General features: G+C 70.7%; 11 non-coding genes across 11 annotated transcripts; all 11 read right to left on the reverse strand.

The window, feature by feature from the left end:
- Positions 1-3,140: 3,140 nt before the first annotated feature.
- Positions 3,141-3,212, reverse strand: TRNAE-CUC (transfer RNA glutamic acid (anticodon CUC)). Its single transcript has one exon. It is a non-coding gene; the product is annotated as a tRNA-Glu (tRNA).
- A 322-nt stretch (positions 3,213-3,534) lies between these two features.
- On the reverse strand, positions 3,535-3,606 carry TRNAG-UCC (transfer RNA glycine (anticodon UCC)). Its single transcript has one exon. It is a non-coding gene; the product is annotated as a tRNA-Gly (tRNA).
- Positions 3,607-4,248: 642 nt separating this feature from the next.
- Positions 4,249-4,320, reverse strand: TRNAD-GUC (transfer RNA aspartic acid (anticodon GUC)). The gene has a single exon. It is a non-coding gene; the product is annotated as a tRNA-Asp (tRNA).
- Positions 4,321-8,476: 4,156 nt separating this feature from the next.
- Positions 8,477-8,548, reverse strand: TRNAE-CUC (transfer RNA glutamic acid (anticodon CUC)). The gene has a single exon. It is a non-coding gene; the product is annotated as a tRNA-Glu (tRNA).
- Positions 8,549-8,868: 320 nt separating this feature from the next.
- On the reverse strand, positions 8,869-8,940 carry TRNAG-UCC (transfer RNA glycine (anticodon UCC)). The gene has a single exon. It is a non-coding gene; the product is annotated as a tRNA-Gly (tRNA).
- A 642-nt stretch (positions 8,941-9,582) lies between these two features.
- Positions 9,583-9,654, reverse strand: TRNAD-GUC (transfer RNA aspartic acid (anticodon GUC)). Its single transcript has one exon. It is a non-coding gene; the product is annotated as a tRNA-Asp (tRNA).
- A 4,162-nt stretch (positions 9,655-13,816) lies between these two features.
- On the reverse strand, positions 13,817-13,888 carry TRNAE-CUC (transfer RNA glutamic acid (anticodon CUC)). Its single transcript has one exon. It is a non-coding gene; the product is annotated as a tRNA-Glu (tRNA).
- A 320-nt stretch (positions 13,889-14,208) lies between these two features.
- TRNAG-UCC (transfer RNA glycine (anticodon UCC)) lies at positions 14,209-14,280 on the reverse strand. Its single transcript has one exon. It is a non-coding gene; the product is annotated as a tRNA-Gly (tRNA).
- A 651-nt stretch (positions 14,281-14,931) lies between these two features.
- Positions 14,932-15,003, reverse strand: TRNAD-GUC (transfer RNA aspartic acid (anticodon GUC)). The gene has a single exon. It is a non-coding gene; the product is annotated as a tRNA-Asp (tRNA).
- Positions 15,004-19,142: 4,139 nt separating this feature from the next.
- TRNAE-CUC (transfer RNA glutamic acid (anticodon CUC)) lies at positions 19,143-19,214 on the reverse strand. Its single transcript has one exon. It is a non-coding gene; the product is annotated as a tRNA-Glu (tRNA).
- A 314-nt stretch (positions 19,215-19,528) lies between these two features.
- On the reverse strand, positions 19,529-19,600 carry TRNAG-UCC (transfer RNA glycine (anticodon UCC)). Its single transcript has one exon. It is a non-coding gene; the product is annotated as a tRNA-Gly (tRNA).
- Positions 19,601-20,188: the final 588 nt, after the last annotated feature.

Consider the following 20,188-nt stretch of genomic DNA (forward strand, 5'->3'; position numbering starts at 1 on the left):
CACACCGCTTCTCGGGACCCACCTGCCTCCGAGTCTTCCTGGCTCCTCCGCTCCTCTGCCGCCACCCTCTGCCGCTACCTTCCGCACATTCACGGCCCTCCGCCTCCCAGCCCCAGTCCCCAGATCTCCTCCACCTCTCCCCGCCACCTGCCAGCCCCAGAGCGCTGAACCGACGGGCGGCCCGCCCACAGTCCTCCCGAGCGTCCCCTAAACACCTGTCTGCAGCCAGCCCACCGAGAGCAGCGCACTTCGGCCGCGTCCCACCTCCTCGCCCTCGCCGCGCACTCCCGCCTCCCGCCTCCCGCCTGCCAGCCTGTCTGCCTGCTCGGGACAGCGCGCTGCCCGGGATCCTGCTCCTCGGAGCCCTTGGCTGACCCCGTGCTCCCGCCTCTCTCGGCCTCAGCACAGCTGCCTCAGGAGGCACAGAGGCCACGAGTCGGGAAAACCACCCGGGGCAGTGGTTGGTGGCCGGCCGAAGGCCCAGGCGCCCTGCGGTCACCCAGCTGCACACGTTGGCTCTCCTCCACGACCCACCGCCTCCCCAGGGGCGGGGCGGGGGGCTCCATGGGCAGGCGCGCCCCACCCAGCGTGGCGGCCGGCCACACACCCGCCTTCAGCCGGTGCTCCTGTTGCAGCCGTGGCTCACACCCGAGCCCACCACCACGGGGACCGCCCCGAGTCACCTGCTCTGACGGGGACCTGGGCAGAGGGCCGGGTCTGGCCGGCTGCATCCTGGCTCTCTCTGGGCTCCAGCGCCCCTCCTTCCCCGTGCCCTGGGATGCAGACAACAACCCAGCAGGAGCTGAAGCTCTGTGCTTCTCTCTCTTTCTCTGTCTGCCTGCCTCTTGCTCTCTAGCTCTCTCTCTAGCGCTCTCTCTCTCTCTCTCTCTCTCTGTCTCGTGTGTGTGTGTGTGTGTGTGTGTGTGTGTGTCTCCCTCCCAAACCCCACCCACCCATCCATCCAAGGCCAACCACCACCACACCACACCACACCACACCCCCTCCAACCCCACCCCAGCCAACCATTCCGCCCATCCTCAACTCTAGGCAGCTTGCCAAGCAGCCTGGGCCCTAGAGGCGCGTGGAGCAGCTCCTTCTGCTTGCGCGTGGTCGCCCTGCTCCACGGAAAGCGGCTGCAACGGAGCAGCTCGTGGTGATCAGCCTGCGGGCCTGTGGCGGCTCCTGGCGGCGCCCGCCGACGGTGCATGGGTGGTTCAGTGGTAGAATTCTCGCCTGCCACGCGGGAGGCCCGGGTTCGATTCCCGGCCCATGCAGCTCCTGCTCCCCTTTTGCTTGGGCAGCCCCAGCAGTGCCTCTGCGCAAGCCGCTCCCTCGGGCTCCTCTCTGGCCAGCCTTGCACCAGCACTCTTGGCACACGCGCTCCCCAGCCCCCCTGGCCGCCGAACCCCGCCTAGCCCAGCGCCAGTGCCTCAGCTCTCGCACCCCTGCCTCCTTCCTAGCCTCTGCCTCTCCTGATACCCACTTCGGGCCCACGCGCTGCACTTCCGACCTCGCCGCTCTGCCGGCCGGCCACTGAGCCGCCAAGCCCCGCCGCTTCGCCTCCCCACACCCTGCTCTCACAACCAACCATTGCCAACGCGCGGCTGGCCCTAGCACCCTTCCACGACTCCTCCCGCCTTCCGGCTGCTGGACAGATGCCGGCCCCCGTTGGGGGCTCACGCCCTGGCCCTAGGCTGCTTGGGATGCCAGCCTCCAGAACGGACACCCGACTCCAGCCCTGCCACGCGCCCCACACACCGCCCCCAGTGCCCAGGGCCGGGCCCCTCCCAACCCACAGCACGGGAGGCTCCACGCCTGAGACGCTGCCCTCTGAGTCCCGTCGACCTGTCGCCCCCGAGACCTGCCCTAAGCGGCTGGGCAGCTCCGCCCTTGCCCTGGAGGTCCTGTGTGGGCACAAGGAGCCGGAGCCGCTACTTGACGAGGGCCGAGCCGGCACAGAGTAGGGCGGAGAACCGCATGCAGGGATCGAGGCGTCAATCGGGACGCAGAGAGCGCGAGCTCAGAGATGAGGCGGGGATTGGAACGTGCTACCAAATCCGTGGTGGCGTGGCCCGCGACGGGGACCGGGAGGGTCGGTTCCCTCCCGTGCGGAGAGAGCCCACGGTGAAACACCAGCGTATGCCGCTCCCCTCTCCTCCACCTTGTCCCCACACACTGGCTGGCTGTCATCTCGGCTCTCGGGCTGTCCGCAAGCCCTCTCCCACCTCCTCCCGGAGGAGGAGGCTCCCTCACCTATGGCCAGCCGCCGGCATTGCCCAGGGCTCCAGCTTGCCGGCCCTCTCCAGCCTGCTGGTCTCGCATCTGCATCCTGCATCCTGCATCCTGCATCCTGCATCCTGCATCCTGCATCCTGGGGGGTGGAGGCGGGGAGGGGTGCCAAGTGCAGGGCCCCTCTGGGACAGCTCCCACGTGTTCAAGCCCCGAGCCCACCTGGGAGCCTGGATCGGCTCACGGTGGGAAAACCAAAGCAACTGCACCCTGGGCTGCTTGGTGACTCTCAGACCCACGGAGGCCATGGCACGCGGCACCTGGCACCTGGCCCAACGGGCAGGGAGAGAAGGCGTGCCCTCTGTGTCTCTGTGTGTGTGTGTCTGTGTGTGTGTGAGTGTGTGTGTGCGCGCGCACGCAGAAGCACACGCGTTCCTGTGCGTGGTGCCGGCGGCGGCGGTGATGTCGTGAGTGAGGACGTGAGGCCGAGTGCGTGCAGGCACCGGTCCCTGTGTGTGGAGTGGGGTGCGGCTGTTCCGGAATTGTGGCATCCTGGGTGTGCGGGTGGATGTGTGTTGGTGCGCGCGTGCCCACGTCTGGGTTGGGGGTGTTCCGGCTGCCCAGGAGTGTCGCAGAAAGGCTGGCAGGGGAGGCGCGGGAGCAGGGGGACAGCGAGCAGCCTGGAGGTGGGGAGCGGCCGAAGGTCCTGAGGTGGCGCAGCTGGCGAAAAGGACAGCAGCTGAGGGCGGCCGCGGAGGCAGAGGCACAGAGCTTGGGCCGGGGCCGGGGCTGGGGCGCAGTGTGCGTTGCCCCATTGCACAAGCAGTTGGCTGCGTGGTTGTGCAAAAGTGGGCGGGCTGTACTGCGGGAGGCAGAGCACACACGCCGGCCCTCCGAGGAAGAAGAAAGGCTTCCCTGACCGGGAATCGAACCCGGGCCGCGGCGGTGAGAGCGCCGAATCCTAACCACTAGACCACCAGGGAGCGTCGGGCTGTGCGTCTGGCCTGGGCCTCTGCCTGCTGCAGCCGGCGCCTGGGTGCCAATGGGCAGCAGCAGCAGCAGCAGCAGCAGCAGCAGCAGCAGCGCCTGGCCTGTCGCGCTACTTCCACGGCCAACCCCCGGCTGTCCTGCCCGGGCCAGCCGACGGGCCCCCGCCCGCCATCCGCCCTGACCTCAAAAACACACGGCGCGCCTCCGTCTCCTGGCCCCGCGCACGCCCTGCCCCGCCGCGCTCAGCCGAGTCCGCCCCACCTGGGCGGCCGGGCGCGCGCCACGACCACCGCCTCTGCCAAAAGGTGGGCGCGCTGCGTTGGCCGGGAATCGAACCCGGGTCAACTGCTTGGAAGGCAGCTATGCTCACCACTATACCACCAACGCCTCCCGCCGAGGCCGGCCTGGCCACGCGCCGCCCGGCTTGCCCGGAGCGCCCCGCCGCCCCCGAGCCCCGACGGCGCGCCTCGCCCGCACTTCCCCGCTGCCACCCCAAGGCCGCCCGGCGCCCCGCCGGCCAAGCCCAGCACGCCTGCCCGATCCACGCGCGCGCCCTCGCGCATCCACACGCACGCCAGCCGCTTCTCCGTCTGCGCACGCGCCCGCCTCCGCCCAGCGCCTCCCGGTCTCCTTACTCCTGGGAACCGGCCTCCGGATCCAGCGGAGCCCCGGCGGCGCGCGCGTCCGTATCCGTATCCGTCTCCGCGTCCGCCCTCAGCTGGCTCGTCCAAGCCCTCGTGCACCAGAGGTCCGACGGCCAGGCGACCGACCGCACCCGCAGGCTCGCTCCCCGGCTCGTCCGCGCCCCCTCACCCAGCGCACCTAGCGCACGTAGCGCACCAAGCGCACCAAGCGCACCAAGCCCTGTCGGTCGGTGGCGACCGACCGTGGGCGAGCGAAAACTCCTCGCGCGCGCCGCGCCCTGTGCGCCCAACACGGGTGCGTGTCCGGGGCCCGCAGGCCACACGGTCCCTGGTGCTCCGCGTGCGGGGGCCGGCGTGCGGGGCCTGGCCAAAAAGGGCGGCTTGCCTCCCCGTCGGGGAATCGAACCCCGGTCTCCCGCGTGACAGGCGGGGATACTCACCACTATACTAACGAGGACGGCGGCGGCCACCCTCGGGTCCCCTCGACCCCTCTGCGTCCGCCCGCCCGCCCGCACCCGACCCCTGCCCTCCACCGCCCACACACCGGCTCCAGGGCCAACCGCCACCCGTCCCCAGTCCCCAGGCCCCGGTCCCCGCAACCTAGTGCCTTCGCCCCACGTGGACTCCCCGGCCCGGGACCACAACATGCTAGCTTCCAGGAGCATAGAGCCAACCAACCGGAGGACCCAGGGGAAGCCAGGGAGGAGGATGAAGATGAGGAAGAGCAGCAGCAGCAGCAGCAGCAGCAGCAGCAGCAGCAGCAGCAAGAGGAGAGGGGAGAAGAGCCAGCGGAGGGGCACAGCGAGGAAGAGGAGGAAGAGCACCACCAGGAAAACCCAGAGGGAGAGGAGGAGGAGGAGGAAGACCACGACGACCCGGTGGGCGGGGCACAACGGGGGCGGGGGGTAGCGCTGCGAACTGGAAGGAGCGGGCGGCCCGTCTGGGATGCGTCCCGGGGGGTGCTGCCGGGTGCCCCGTGCGGCCTCCAGAACCGGGCAGCGGCGCCCTGCAAGCCCCGGGAACCGCGCGGAGCTGCCCCGGGAACCGCGCGCCCCGCGCGCCCCGCGCGCCCGGCGGCCTGCGCCCTGGCCCCGCAGCCCAGGGCCCAGGCGGCGCGACGGACCAAGGCCGCAGTCCCTGGCGCGCTCCCCCAGCCAAGGGAACGGCCGCGCCACCCGGCCCGCCGTCAGGATGGCCGAGCGGTCTAAGGCGCTGCGTTCAGGTCGCAGTCTCCCCTGGAGGCGTGGGTTCGAATCCCACTCCTGACAAGCACGCCTTTTTGGCACGCCCGGGCCAGCCTCGCGCCCGTCGTGCAACACGCCGCTCGCCGCTCCGGCTCTCCAGCCGTCGCGAGCGAGACCCCGCCTTGCCGGCCCGGCCCACACGTGGGACTCGCCACAGGGACCCCGCTCCAACTGGCCAGCGCGCAGGCACTCCCGCCCACCTCTCCCCACCACACCGCTTCTCGGGACCCACCTGCCTCCGAGTCTTCCTGGCTCCTCCGCTCCTCTGCCGCCACCCTCTGCCGCTACCTTCCGCACATTCACGGCCCTCCGCCTCCCAGCCCCAGTCCCCAGATCTCCTCCACCTCTCCCCGCCACCTGCCAGCCCCAGAGCGCTGAACCGACGGGCGGCCCGCCCACAGTCCTCCCGAGCGTCCCCTAAACACCTGTCTGCAGCCAGCCCACCGAGAGCAGCGCACTTCGGCCGCGTCCCACCTCCTCGCCCTCGCCGCGCACTCCCGCCTCCCGCCTCCCGCCTGCCAGCCTGTCTGCCTGCTCGGGACAGCGCGCTGCCCGGGATCCTGCTCCTCGGAGCCCTTGGCTGACCCCGTGCTCCCGCCTCTCTCGGCCTCAGCACAGCTGCCTCAGGAGGCACAGAGGCCACGAGTCGGGAAAACCACCCGGGGCAGTGGTTGGTGGCCGGCCGAAGGCCCAGGCGCCCTGCGGTCACCCAGCTGCACACGTTGGCTCTCCTCCACGACCCACCGCCTCCCCAGGGGCGGGGCGGGGGGCTCCATGGGCAGGCGCGCCCCACCCAGCGTGGCGGCCGGCCACACACCCGCCTTCAGCCGGTGCTCCTGTTGCAGCCGTGGCTCACACCCGAGCCCACCACCACGGGGACCGCCCCGAGTCACCTGCTCTGACGGGGACCTGGGCAGAGGGCCGGGTCTGGCCGGCTGCATCCTGGCTCTCTCTGGGCTCCAGCGCCCCTCCTTCCCCGTGCCCTGGGATGCAGACAACAACCCAGCAGGAGCTGAAGCTCTGTGCTTCTCTCTCTTTCTCTGTCTGCCTGCCTCTTGCTCTCTAGCTCTCTCTCTAGCGCTCTCTCTCTCTCTCTCTCTCTCTGTCTCGTGTGTGTGTGTGTGTGTGTGTGTGTGTGTGTGTGTGTCTCCCTCCCAAACCCCACCCACCCATCCATCCAAGGCCAACCACCACCACACCACACCACACCACACCCCCTCCAACCCCACCCCAGCCAACCATTCCGCCCATCCTCAACTCTAGGCAGCTTGCCAAGCAGCCTGGGCCCTAGAGGCGCGTGGAGCAGCTCCTTCTGCTTGCGCGTGGTCGCCCTGCTCCACGGAAAGCGGCTGCAACGGAGCAGCTCGTGGTGATCAGCCTGCGGGCCTGTGGCGGCTCCTGGCGGCGCCCGCCGACGGTGCATGGGTGGTTCAGTGGTAGAATTCTCGCCTGCCACGCGGGAGGCCCGGGTTCGATTCCCGGCCCATGCAGCTCCTGCTCCCCTTTTGCTTGGGCAGCCCCAGCAGTGCCTCTGCGCAAGCCGCTCCCTCGGGCTCCTCTCTGGCCAGCCTTGCACCAGCACTCTTGGCACACGCGCTCCCCAGCCCCCCTGGCCGCCGAACCCCGCCTAGCCCAGCGCCAGTGCCTCAGCTCTCGCACCCCTGCCTCCTTCCTAGCCTCTGCCTCTCCTGATACCCACTTCGGGCCCACGCGCTGCACTTCCGACCTCGCCGCTCTGCCGGCCGGCCACTGAGCCGCCAAGCCCCGCCGCTTCGCCTCCCCACACCCTGCTCTCACAACCAACCATTGCCAACGCGCGGCTGGCCCTAGCACCCTTCCACGACTCCTCCCGCCTTCCGGCTGCTGGACAGATGCCGGCCCCCGTTGGGGGCTCACGCCCTGGCCCTAGGCTGCTTGGGATGCCAGCCTCCAGAACGGACACCCGACTCCAGCCCTGCCACGCGCCCCACACACCGCCCCCAGTGCCCAGGGCCGGGCCCCTCCCAACCCACAGCACGGGAGGCTCCACGCCTGAGACGCTGCCCTCTGAGTCCCGTCGACCTGTCGCCCCCGAGACCTGCCCTAAGCGGCTGGGCAGCTCCGCCCTTGCCCTGGAGGTCCTGTGTGGGCACAAGGAGCCGGAGCCGCTACTTGACGAGGGCCGAGCCGGCACAGAGTAGGGCGGAGAACCGCATGCAGGGATCGAGGCGTCAATCGGGACGCAGAGAGCGCGAGCTCAGAGATGAGGCGGGGATTGGAACGTGCTACCAAATCCGTGGTGGCGTGGCCCGCGACGGGGACCGGGAGGGTCGGTTCCCTCCCGTGCGGAGAGAGCCCACGGTGAAACACCAGCGTATGCCGCTCCCCTCTCCTCCACCTTGTCCCCACACACTGGCTGGCTGTCATCTCGGCTCTCGGGCTGTCCGCAAGCCCTCTCCCACCTCCTCCCGGAGGAGGAGGCTCCCTCACCTATGGCCAGCCGCCGGCATTGCCCAGGGCTCCAGCTTGCCGGCCCTCTCCAGCCTGCTGGTCTCGCATCTGCATCCTGCATCCTGCATCCTGCATCCTGCATCCTGCATCCTGCATCCTGCATCCTGCATCCTGGGGGGTGGAGGCGGGGAGGGGTGCCAAGTGCAGGGCCCCTCTGGGACAGCTCCCACGTGTTCAAGCCCCGAGCCCACCTGGGAGCCTGGATCGGCTCACGGTGGGAAAACCAAAGCAACTGCACCCTGGGCTGCTTGGTGACTCTCAGACCCACGGAGGCCATGGCACGCGGCACCTGGCACCTGGCCCAACGGGCAGGGAGAGAAGGCGTGCCCTCTGTGTCTCTGTGTGTGTGTGTCTGTGTGTGTGTGTGAGTGTGTGTGTGCGCGCGCACGCAGAAGCACACGCGTTCCTGTGCGTGGTGCCGGCGGCGGTGATGTCGTGAGTGAGGACGTGAGGCCGAGTGCGTGCAGGCACCGGTCCCTGTGTGTGGAGTGGGGTGCGGCTGTTCCGGAATTGTGGCATCCTGGGTGTGCGGGTGGATGTGTGTTGGTGCGCGCGTGCCCACGTCTGGGTTGGGGGTGTTCCGGCTGCCCAGGAGTGTCGCAGAAAGGCTGGCAGGGGAGGCGCGGGAGCAGGGGGACAGCGAGCAGCCTGGAGGTGGGGAGCGGCCAAAGGTCCTGAGGTGGCGCAGCTGGCGAAAAGGACAGCAGCTGAGGGCGGCCGCGGAGGCAGAGGCACAGAGCTTGGGCCGGGGCCGGGGCTGGGGCGCAGTGTGCGTTGCCCCATTGCACAAGCAGTTGGCTGCGTGGTTGTGCAAAAGTGGGCGGGCTGTACTGCGGGAGGCAGAGCACACACGCCGGCCCTCCGAGGAAGAAGAAAGGCTTCCCTGACCGGGAATCGAACCCGGGCCGCGGCGGTGAGAGCGCCGAATCCTAACCACTAGACCACCAGGGAGCGTCGGGCTGTGCGTCTGGCCTGGGCCTCTGCCTGCTGCAGCCGGCGCCTGGGTGCCAATGGGCAGCAGCAGCAGCAGCAGCAGCAGCAGCAGCAGCGCCTGGCCTGTCGCGCTACTTCCACGGCCAACCCCCCGGCTGTCCTGCCCGGGCCGGCCGACGGGCCCCCGCCCGCCATCCGCCCTGACCTCAAAAACACACGGCGCGCCTCCGTCTCCTGGCCCCGCGCACGCCCTGCCCCGCCGCGCTCAGCCGAGTCCGCCCCACCTGGGCGGCCGGGCGCGCGCCACGACCACCGCCTCTGCCAAAAGGTGGGCGCGCTGCGTTGGCCGGGAATCGAACCCGGGTCAACTGCTTGGAAGGCAGCTATGCTCACCACTATACCACCAACGCCTCCCGCCGAGGCCGGCCTGGCCACGCGCCGCCCGGCTTGCCCGGAGCGCCCCGCCGCCCCCGAGCCCCGACGGCGCGCCTCGCCCGCACTTCCCCGCTGCCACCCCAAGGCCGCCCGGCGCCCCGCCGGCCAAGCCCAGCACGCCTGCCCGATCCACGCGCGCGCCCTCGCGCATCCACACGCACGCCAGCCGCTTCTCCGTCTGCGCACGCGCCCGCCTCCGCCCAGCGCCTCCCGGTCTCCTTACTCCTGGGAACCGGCCTCCGGATCCAGCGGAGCCCCGGCGGCGCGCGCGTCCGTATCCGTATCCGTCTCCGCGTCCGCCCTCAGCTGGCTCGTCCAAGCCCTCGTGCACCAGAGGTCCGACGGCCAGGCGACCGACCGCACCCGCAGGCTCGCTCCCCGGCTCGTCCGCGCCCCCTCACCCAGCGCACCTAGCGCACGTAGCGCACCAAGCGCACCAAGCGCACCAAGCCCTGTCGGTCGGTGGCGACCGACCGTGGGCGAGCGAAAACTCCTCGCGCGCGCCGCGCCCTGTGCGCCCAACACGGGTGCGTGTCCGGGGCCCGCAGGCCACACGGTCCCTGGTGCTCCGCGTGCGGGGGCCGGCGTGCGGGGCCTGGCCAAAAAGGGCGGCTTGCCTCCCCGTCGGGGAATCGAACCCCGGTCTCCCGCGTGACAGGCGGGGATACTCACCACTATACTAACGAGGACGGCGGCGGCCACCCTCGGGTCCCCTCGACCCCTCTGCGTCCGCCCGCCCGCCCGCACCCGACCCCTGCCCTCCACCGCCCACACACCGGCTCCAGGGCCAACCGCCACCCGTCCCCAGTCCCCAGGCCCCGGTCCCCGCAACCTAGTGCCTTCGCCCCACGTGGACTCCCCGGCCCGGGACCACAACATGCTAGCTTCCAGGAGCATAGAGCCAACCAACCGGAGGACCCAGGGGAAGCCAGGGAGGAGGATGAAGATGAGGAAGAGCAGCAGCAGCAGCAGCAGCAGCAGCAGCAGCAGCAGCAAGAGGAGAGGGGAGAAGAGCCAGCGGAGGGGCACAGCGAGGAAGAGGAGGAAGAGCACCACCAGGAAAACCCAGAGGGAGAGGAGGAGGAGGAGGAAGACCACGACGACCCGGTGGGCGGGGCACAACGGGGGCGGGGGGTAGCGCTGCGAACTGGAAGGAGCGGGCGGCCCGTCTGGGATGCGTCCCGGGGGGTGCTGCCGGGTGCCCCGTGCGGCCTCCAGAACCGGGCAGCGGCGCCCTGCAAGCCCCGGGAACCGCGCGGAGCTGCCCCGGGAACCGCGCGCCCCGCGCGCCCCGCGCGCCCCGCGCGCCCGGCGGCCTGCGCCCTGGCCCCGCAGCCCAGGGCCCAGGCGGCGCGACGGACCAAGGCCGCAGTCCCTGGCGCGCTCCCCCAGCCAAGGGAACGGCCGCGCCACCCGGCCCGCCGTCAGGATGGCCGAGCGGTCTAAGGCGCTGCGTTCAGGTCGCAGTCTCCCCTGGAGGCGTGGGTTCGAATCCCACTCCTGACAAGCACGCCTTTTTGGCACGCCCGGGCCAGCCTCGCGCCCGTCGTGCAACACGCCGCTCGCCGCTCCGGCTCTCCAGCCGTCGCGAGCGAGACCCCGCCTTGCCGGCCCGGCCCACACGTGGGACTCGCCACAGGGACCCCGCTCCAACTGGCCAGCGCGCAGGCACTCCCGCCCACCTCTCCCCACCACACCGCTTCTCGGGACCCACCTGCCTCCGAGTCTTCCTGGCTCCTCCGCTCCTCTGCCGCCACCCTCTGCCGCTACCTTCCGCACATTCACGGCCCTCCGCCTCCCAGCCCCAGTCCCCAGATCTCCTCCACCTCTCCCCGCCACCTGCCAGCCCCAGAGCGCTGAACCGACGGGCGGCCCGCCCACAGTCCTCCCGAGCGTCCCCTAAACACCTGTCTGCAGCCAGCCCACCGAGAGCAGCGCACTTCGGCCGCGTCCCACCTCCTCGCCCTCGCCGCGCACTCCCGCCTCCCGCCTCCCGCCTGCCAGCCTGTCTGCCTGCTCGGGACAGCGCGCTGCCCGGGATCCTGCTCCTCGGAGCCCTTGGCTGACCCCGTGCTCCCGCCTCTCTCGGCCTCAGCACAGCTGCCTCAGGAGGCACAGAGGCCACGAGTCGGGAAAACCACCCGGGGCAGTGGTTGGTGGCCGGCCGAAGGCCCAGGCGCCCTGCGGTCACCCAGCTGCACACGTTGGCTCTCCTCCACGACCCACCGCCTCCCCAGGGGCGGGGCGGGGGGCTCCATGGGCAGGCGCGCCCCACCCAGCGTGGCGGCCGGCCACACACCCGCCTTCAGCCGGTGCTCCTGTTGCAGCCGTGGCTCACACCCGAGCCCACCACCACGGGGACCGCCCCGAGTCACCTGCTCTGACGGGGACCTGGGCAGAGGGCCGGGTCTGGCCGGCTGCATCCTGGCTCTCTCTGGGCTCCAGCGCCCCTCCTTCCCCGTGCCCTGGGATGCAGACAACAACCCAGCAGGAGCTGAAGCTCTGTGCTTCTCTCTCTTTCTCTGTCTGCCTGCCTCTTGCTCTCTAGCTCTCTCTCTAGCGCTCTCTCTCTCTCTCTCTCTCTCTGTCTCGTGTGTGTGTGTGTGTGTGTGTGTGTGTGTGTGTGTGTCTCCCTCCCAAACCCCACCCACCCATCCATCCAAGGCCAACCACCACCACACCACACCACACCACACCCCCTCCAACCCCACCCCAGCCAACCATTCCGCCCATCCTCAACTCTAGGCAGCTTGCCAAGCAGCCTGGGCCCTAGAGGCGCGTGGAGCAGCTCCTTCTGCTTGCGCGTGGTCGCCCTGCTCCACGGAAAGCGGCTGCAACGGAGCAGCTCGTGGTGATCAGCCTGCGGGCCTGTGGCGGCTCCTGGCGGCGCCCGCCGACGGTGCATGGGTGGTTCAGTGGTAGAATTCTCGCCTGCCACGCGGGAGGCCCGGGTTCGATTCCCGGCCCATGCAGCTCCTGCTCCCCTTTTGCTTGGGCAGCCCCAGCAGTGCCTCTGCGCAAGCCGCTCCCTCGGGCTCCTCTCTGGCCAGCCTTGCACCAGCACTCTTGGCACACGCGCTCCCCAGCCCCCCTGGCCGCCGAACCCCGCCTAGCCCAGCGCCAGTGCCTCAGCTCTCGCACCCCTGCCTCCTTCCTAGCCTCTGCCTCTCCTGATACCCACTTCGGGCCCACGCGCTGCACTTCCGACCTCGCCGCTCTGCCGGCCGGCCACTGAGCCGCCAAGCCCCGCCGCTTCGCCTCCCCACACCCTGCTCTCACAACCAACCATTGCCAACGCGCGGCTGGCCCTAGCACCCTTCCACGACTCCTCCCGCCTTCCGGCTGCTGGACAGATGCCGGCCCCCGTTGGGGGCTCACGCCCTGGCCCTAGGCTGCTTGGGATGCCAGCCTCCAGAACGGACACCCGACTCCAGCCCTGCCACGCGCCCCACACACCGCCCCCAGTGCCCAGGGCCGGGCCCCTCCCAACCCACAGCACGGGAGGCTCCACGCCTGAGACGCTGCCCTCTGAGTCCCGTCGACCTGTCGCCCCCGAGACCTGCCCTAAGCGGCTGGGCAGCTCCGCCCTTGCCCTGGAGGTCCTGTGTGGGCACAAGGAGCCGGAGCCGCTACTTGACGAGGGCCGAGCCGGCACAGAGTAGGGCGGAGAACCGCATGCAGGGATCGAGGCGTCAATCGGGACGCAGAGAGCGCGAGCTCAGAGATGAGGCGGGGATTGGAACGTGCTACCAAATCCGTGGTGGCGTGGCCCGCGACGGGGACCGGGAGGGTCGGTTCCCTCCCGTGCGGAGAGAGCCCACGGTGAAACACCAGCGTATGCCGCTCCCCTCTCCTCCACCTTGTCCCCACACACTGGCTGGCTGTCATCTCGGCTCTCGGGCTGTCCGCAAGCCCTCTCCCACCTCCTCCCGGAGGAGGAGGCTCCCTCACCTATGGCCAGCCGCCGGCATTGCCCAGGGCTCCAGCTTGCCGGCCCTCTCCAGCCTGCTGGTCTCGCATCTGCATCCTGCATCCTGCATCCTGCATCCTGCATCCTGCATCCTGCATCCTGCATCCTGCATCCTGGGGGGTGGAGGCGGGGAGGGGTGCCAAGTGCAGGGCCCCTCTGGGACAGCTCCCACGTGTTCAAGCCCCGAGCCCACCTGGGAGCCTGGATCGGCTCACGGTGGGAAAACCAAAGCAACTGCACCCTGGGCTGCTTGGTGACTCTCAGACCCACGGAGGCCATGGCACGCGGCACCTGGCACCTGGCCCAACGGGCAGGGAGAGAAGGCGTGCCCTCTGTGTCTCTGTGTGTGTGTGTCTGTGTGTGTGTGTGAGTGTGTGTGTGCGCGCGCACGCAGAAGCACACGCGTTCCTGTGCGTGGTGCCGGCGGCGGTGATGTCGTGAGTGAGGACGTGAGGCCGAGTGCGTGCAGGCACCGGTCCCTGTGTGTGGAGTGGGGTGCGGCTGTTCCGGAATTGTGGCATCCTGGGTGTGCGGGTGGATGTGTGTTGGTGCGCGCGTGCCCACGTCTGGGTTGGGGGTGTTCCGGCTGCCCAGGAGTGTCGCAGAAAGGCTGGCAGGGGAGGCGCGGGAGCAGGGGGACAGCGAGCAGCCTGGAGGTGGGGAGCGGCCAAAGGTCCTGAGGTGGCGCAGCTGGCGAAAAGGACAGCAGCTGAGGGCGGCCGCGGAGGCAGAGGCACAGAGCTTGGGCCGGGGCCGGGGCTGGGGCGCAGTGTGCGTTGCCCCATTGCACAAGCAGTTGGCTGCGTGGTTGTGCAAAAGTGGGCGGGCTGTACTGCGGGAGGCAGAGCACACACGCCGGCCCTCCGAGGAAGAAGAAAGGCTTCCCTGACCGGGAATCGAACCCGGGCCGCGGCGGTGAGAGCGCCGAATCCTAACCACTAGACCACCAGGGAGCGTCGGGCTGTGCGTCTGGCCTGGGCCTCTGCCTGCTGCAGCCGGCGCCTGGGTGCCAATGGGCAGCAGCAGCAGCAGCAGCAGCAGCAGCAGCAGCGCCTGGCCTGTCGCGCTACTTCCACGGCCAACCCCCCGGCTGTCCTGCCCGGGCCGGCCGACGGGCCCCCGCCCGCCATCCGCCCTGACCTCAAAAACACACGGCGCGCCTCCGTCTCCTGGCCCCGCGCACGCCCTGCCCCGCCGCGCTCAGCCGAGTCCGCCCCACCTGGGCGGCCGGGCGCGCGCCACGACCACCGCCTCTGCCAAAAGGTGGGCGCGCTGCGTTGGCCGGGAATCGAACCCGGGTCAACTGCTTGGAAGGCAGCTATGCTCACCACTATACCACCAACGCCTCCCGCCGAGGCCGGCCTGGCCACGCGCCGCCCGGCTTGCCCGGAGCGCCCCGCCGCCCCCGAGCCCCGACGGCGCGCCTCGCCCGCACTTCCCCGCTGCCACCCCAAGGCCGCCCGGCGCCCCGCCGGCCAAGCCCAGCACGCCTGCCCGATCCACGCGCGCGCCCTCGCGCATCCACACGCACGCCAGCCGCTTCTCCGTCTGCGCACGCGCCCGCCTCCGCCCAGCGCCTCCCGGTCTCCTTACTCCTGGGAACCGGCCTCCGGATCCAGCGGAGCCCCGGCGGCGCGCGCGTCCGTATCCGTATCCGTCTCCGCGTCCGCCCTCAGCTGGCTCGTCCAAGCCCTCGTGCACCAGAGGTCCGACGGCCAGGCGACCGACCGCACCCGCAGGCTCGCTCCCCGGCTCGTCCGCGCCCCCTCACCCAGCGCACCTAGCGCACCTAGCGCACCAAGCGCACCAAGCGCACCAAGCGCACCAAGCCCTGTCGGTCGGTGGCGACCGACCGTGGGCGAGCGAAAACTCCTCGCGCGCGCCGCGCCCTGTGCGCCCAACACGGGTGCGTGTCCGGGGCCCGCAGGCCACACGGTCCCTGGTGCTCCGCGTGCGGGGGCCGGCGTGCGGGGCCTGGCCAAAAAGGGCGGCTTGCCTCCCCGTCGGGGAATCGAACCCCGGTCTCCCGCGTGACAGGCGGGGATACTCACCACTATACTAACGAGGACGGCGGCGGCCACCCTCGGGTCCCCTCGACCCCTCTGCGCCCGCCCGCCCACACCCGACCCCTGCCCTCCACCGCCCACACACCGGCTCCAGGGCCAACCGCCACCCGTCCCCAGTCCCCAGGCCCCGGTCCCCGCAACCTAGTGCCTTCGCCCCACGTGGACTCCCCGGCCCGGGACCACAACATGCTAGCTTCCAGGAGCATAGAGCCAACCAACCGGAGGACCCAGGGGAAGCCAGGGAGGAGGATGAAGATGAGGAAGAGCAGCAGCAGCAGCAGCAGCAGCAGCAGCAGCAAGAGGAGAGGGGAGAAGAGCCAGCGGAGGGGCACAGCGAGGAAGAGGAGGAAGAGCACCACCAGGAAAACCCAGAGGGAGAGGAGGAGGAGGAGGAAGACCACGACGACCCGGTGGGCGGGGCACAACGGGGGCGGGGGGTAGCGCTGCGAACTGGAAGGAGCGGGCGGCCCGTCTGGGATGCGTCCCGGGGGGTGCTGCCGGGTGCCCCGTGCGGCCTCCAGAACCGGGCAGCGGCGCCCTGCAAGCCCCGGGAACCGCGCGGAGCTGCCCCGGGAACCGCGCGCCCCGCGCGCCCCGCGCGCCCCGCGCGCCCGGCGGCCTGCGCCCTGGCCCCGCAGCCCAGGGCCCAGGCGGCGCGACGGACCAAGGCCGCAGTCCCTGGCGCGCTCCCCCAGCCAAGGGAACGGCCGCGCCACCCGGCCCGCCGTCAGGATGGCCGAGCGGTCTAAGGCGCTGCGTTCAGGTCGCAGTCTCCCCTGGAGGCGTGGGTTCGAATCCCACTCCTGACAAGCACGCCTTTTTGGCACGCCCGGGCCAGCCTCGCGCCCGTCGTGCAACACGCCGCTCGCCGCTCCGGCTCTCCAGCCGTCGCGAGCGAGACCCCGCCTTGCCGGCCCGGCCCACACGTGGGACTCGCCACAGGGACCCCGCTCCAACTGGCCAGCGCGCAGGCACTCCCGCCCACCTCTCCCCACCACACCGCTTCTCGGGACCCACCTGCCTCCGAGTCTTCCTGGCTCCTCCGCTCCTCTGCCGCCACCCTCTGCCGCTACCTTCCGCACATTCACGGCCCTCCGCCTCCCAGCCCCAGTCCCCAGATCTCCTCCACCTCTCCCCGCCACCTGCCAGCCCCAGAGCGCTGAACCGACGGGCGGCCCGCCCACAGTCCTCCCGAGCGTCCCCTAAACACCTGTCTGCAGCCAGCCCACCGAGAGCAGCGCACTTCGGCCGCGTCCCACCTCCTCGCCCTCGCCGCGCACTCCCGCCTCCCGCCTCCCGCCTGCCAGCCTGTCTGCCTGCTCGGGACAGCGCGCTGCCCGGGATCCTGCTCCTCGGAGCCCTTGGCTGACCCCGTGCTCCCGCCTCTCTCGGCCTCAGCACAGCTGCCTCAGGAGGCACAGAGGCCACGAGTCGGGAAAACCACCCGGGGCAGTGGTTGGTGGCCGGCCGAAGGCCCAGGCGCCCTGCGGTCACCCAGCTGCACACGTTGGCTCTCCTCCACGACCCACCGCCTCCCCAGGGGCGGGGCGGGGGGCTCCATGGGCAGGCGCGCCCCACCCAGCGTGGCGGCCGGCCACACACCCGCCTTCAGCCGGTGCTCCTGTTGCAGCCGTGGCTCACACCCAAGCCCACCACCACGGGGACCGCCCCGAGTCACCTGCTCTGACGGGGACCTGGGCAGAGGGCCGGGTCTGGCCGGCTGCATCCTGGCTCTCTCTGGGCTCCAGCGCCCCTCCTTCCCCGTGCCCTGGGATGCAGACAACAACCCAGCAGGAGCTGAAGCTCTGTGCTTCTCTCTCTTTCTCTGTCTGCCTGCCTCTTGCTCTCTAGCTCTCTCTCTAGCGCTCTCTCTCTCTCTCTCTCTCTCTGTCTCGTGTGTGTGTGTGTGTGTGTGTGTGTGTGTGTGTCTCCCTCCCAAACCCCACCCACCCATCCATCCAAGGCCAACCACCACCACACCACACCACACCACACCACACCCCCTCCAACCCCACCCCAGCCAACCATTCCGCCCATCCTCAACTCTAGGCAGCTTGCCAAGCAGCCTGGGCCCTAGAGGCGCGTGGAGCAGCTCCTTCTGCTTGCGCGTGGTCGCCCTGCTCCACGGAAAGCGGCTGCAACGGAGCAGCTCGTGGTGATCAGCCTGCGGGCCTGTGGCGGCTCCTGGCGGCGCCCGCCGACGGTGCATGGGTGGTTCAGTGGTAGAATTCTCGCCTGCCACGCGGGAGGCCCGGGTTCGATTCCCGGCCCATGCAGCTCCTGCTCCCCTTTTGCTTGGGCAGCCCCAGCAGTGCCTCTGCGCAAGCCGCTCCCTCGGGCTCCTCTCTGGCCAGCCTTGCACCAGCACTCTTGGCACACGCGCTCCCCAGCCCCCCTGGCCGCCGAACCCCGCCTAGCCCAGCGCCAGTGCCTCAGCTCTCGCACCCCTGCCTCCTTCCTAGCCTCTGCCTCTCCTGATACCCACTTCGGGCCCACGCGCTGCACTTCCGACCTCGCCGCTCTGCCGGCCGGCCACTGAGCCGCCAAGCCCCGCCGCTTCGCCTCCCCACACCCTGCTCTCACAACCAACCATTGCCAACGCGCGGCTGGCCCTAGCACCCTTCCACGACTCCTCCCGCCTTCCGGCTGCTGGACAGATGCCGGCCCCCGTTGGGGGCTCACGCCCTGGCCCTAGGCTGCTTGGGATGCCAGCCTCCAGAACGGACACCCGACTCCAGCCCTGCCACGCGCCCCACACACCGCCCCCAGTGCCCAGGGCCGGGCCCCTCCCAACCCACAGCACGGGAGGCTCCACGCCTGAGACGCTGCCCTCTGAGTCCCGTCGACCTGTCGCCCCCGAGACCTGCCCTAAGCGGCTGGGCAGCTCCGCCCTTGCCCTGGAGGTCCTGTGTGGGCACAAGGAGCCGGAGCCGCTACTTGACGAGGGCCGAGCCGGCACAGAGTAGGGCGGAGAACCGCATGCAGGGATCGAGGCGTCAATCGGGACGCAGAGAGCGCGAGCTCAGAGATGAGGCGGGGATTGGAACGTGCTACCAAATCCGTGGTGGCGTGGCCCGCGACGGGGACCGGGAGGGTCGGTTCCCTCCCGTGCGGAGAGAGCCCACGGTGAAACGCCAGCGTATGCCGCTCCCCTCTCCTCCACCTTGTCCCCACACACTGGCTGGCTGTCATCTCGGCTCTCGGGCTGTCCGCAAGCCCTCTCCCACCTCCTCCCGGAGGAGGAGGCTCCCTCACCTATGGCCAGCCGCCGGCATTGCCCAGGGCTCCAGCTTGCCGGCCCTCTCCAGCCTGCTGGTCTCGCATCTGCATCCTGCATCCTGCATCCTGCATCCTGCATCCTGCATCCTGCATCCTGGGGGGTGGAGGCGGGGAGGGGTGCCAAGTGCAGGGCCCCTCTGGGACAGCTCCCACGTGTTCAAGCCCCGAGCCCACCTGGGAGCCTGGATCGGCTCACGGTGGGAAAACCAAAGCAACTGCACCCTGGGCTGCTTGGTGACTCTCAGACCCACGGAGGCCATGGCACGCGGCACCTGGCACCTGGCCCAACGGGCAGGGAGAGAAGGCGTGCCCTCTGTGTCTCTGTGTGTGTGTGTCTGTGTGTGTGTGTGAGTGTGTGTGTGCGCGCGCACGCAGAAGCACACGCGTTCCTGTGCGTGGTGCCGGCGGCGGTGATGTCGTGAGTGAGGACGTGAGGCCGAGTGCGTGCAGGCACCGGTCCCTGTGTGTGGAGTGGGGTGCGGCTGTTCCGGAATTGTGGCATCCTGGGTGTGCGGGTGGATGTGTGTTGGTGCGCGCGTGCCCACGTCTGGGTTGGGGGTGTTCCGGCTGCCCAGGAGTGTCGCAGAAAGGCTGGCAGGGGAGGCGCGGGAGCAGGGGGACAGCGAGCAGCCTGGAGGTGGGGAGCGGCCAAAGGTCCTGAGGTGGCGCAGCTGGCGAAAAGGACAGCAGCTGAGGGCGGCCGCGGAGGCAGAGGCACAGAGCTTGGGCCGGGGCCGGGGCTGGGGCGCAGTGTGCGTTGCCCCATTGCACAAGCAGTTGGCTGCGTGGTTGTGCAAAAGTGGGCGGGCTGTACTGCGGGAGGCAGAGCACACACGCCGGCCCTCCGAGGAAGAAGAAAGGCTTCCCTGACCGGGAATCGAACCCGGGCCGCGGCGGTGAGAGCGCCGAATCCTAACCACTAGACCACCAGGGAGCGTCGGGCTGTGCGTCTGGCCTGGGCCTCTGCCTGCTGCAGCCGGCGCCTGGGTGCCAATGGGCAGCAGCAGCAGCAGCAGCAGCAGCAGCGCCTGGCCTGTCGCGCTACTTCCACGGCCAACCCCCCGGCTGTCCTGCCCGGGCCGGCCGACGGGCCCCCGCCCGCCATCCGCCCTGACCTCAAAAACACACGGCGCGCCTCCGTCTCCTGGCCCCGCGCACGCCCTGCCCCGCCGCGCTCAGCCGAGTCCGCCCCACCTGGGCGGCCGGGCGCGCGCCACGACCACCGCCTCTGCCAAAAGGTGGGCGCGCTGCGTTGGCCGGGAATCGAACCCGGGTCAACTGCTTGGAAGGCAGCTATGCTCACCACTATACCACCAACGCCTCCCGCCGAGGCCGGCCTGGCCACGCGCCGCCCGGCTTGCCCGGAGCGCCCCGCCGCCCCCGAGCCCCGACGGCGCGCCTCGCCCGCACTTCCCCGCTGCCACCCCAAGGCCGCCCGGCGCCCCGCCGGCCAAGCCCAGCACGCCTGCCCGATCCACGCGCGCGCCCTCGCGCATCCACACGCACGCCAGCCGCTTCTCCGTCTGCGCACGCGCCCGCCTCCGCCCAGCGCCTCCCGGTCTCCTTACTCCTGGGAACCGGCCTCCGGATCCAGCGGAGCCCCGGCGGCGCGCGCGTCCGTATCCGTATCCGTCTCCGCGTCCGCCCTCAGCTGGCTCGTCCAAGCCCTCGTGCACCAGAGGTCCGACGGCCAGGCGACCGACCGCACCCGCAGGCTCGCTCCCCGGCTCGTCCGCGCCCCCTCACCCAGCGCACCTAGCGCACCTAGCGCACCAAGCGCACCAAGCGCACCAAGCGCACCAAGCCCTGTCGGTCGGTGGCGACCGACCGTGGGCGAGCGAAAACTCCTCGCGCGCGCCGCGCCCTGTGCGCCCAACACGGGTGCGTGTCCGGGGCCCGCAGGCCACA

Source organism: Oryctolagus cuniculus, chromosome 7 (genome assembly GCF_051225735.1).
Source record: "Oryctolagus cuniculus isolate XC-2025 breed Fujian yellow rabbit chromosome 7, ASM5122573v1, whole genome shotgun sequence".
In the NCBI taxonomy this organism is placed as follows: domain Eukaryota; kingdom Metazoa; phylum Chordata; class Mammalia; order Lagomorpha; family Leporidae; genus Oryctolagus; species Oryctolagus cuniculus.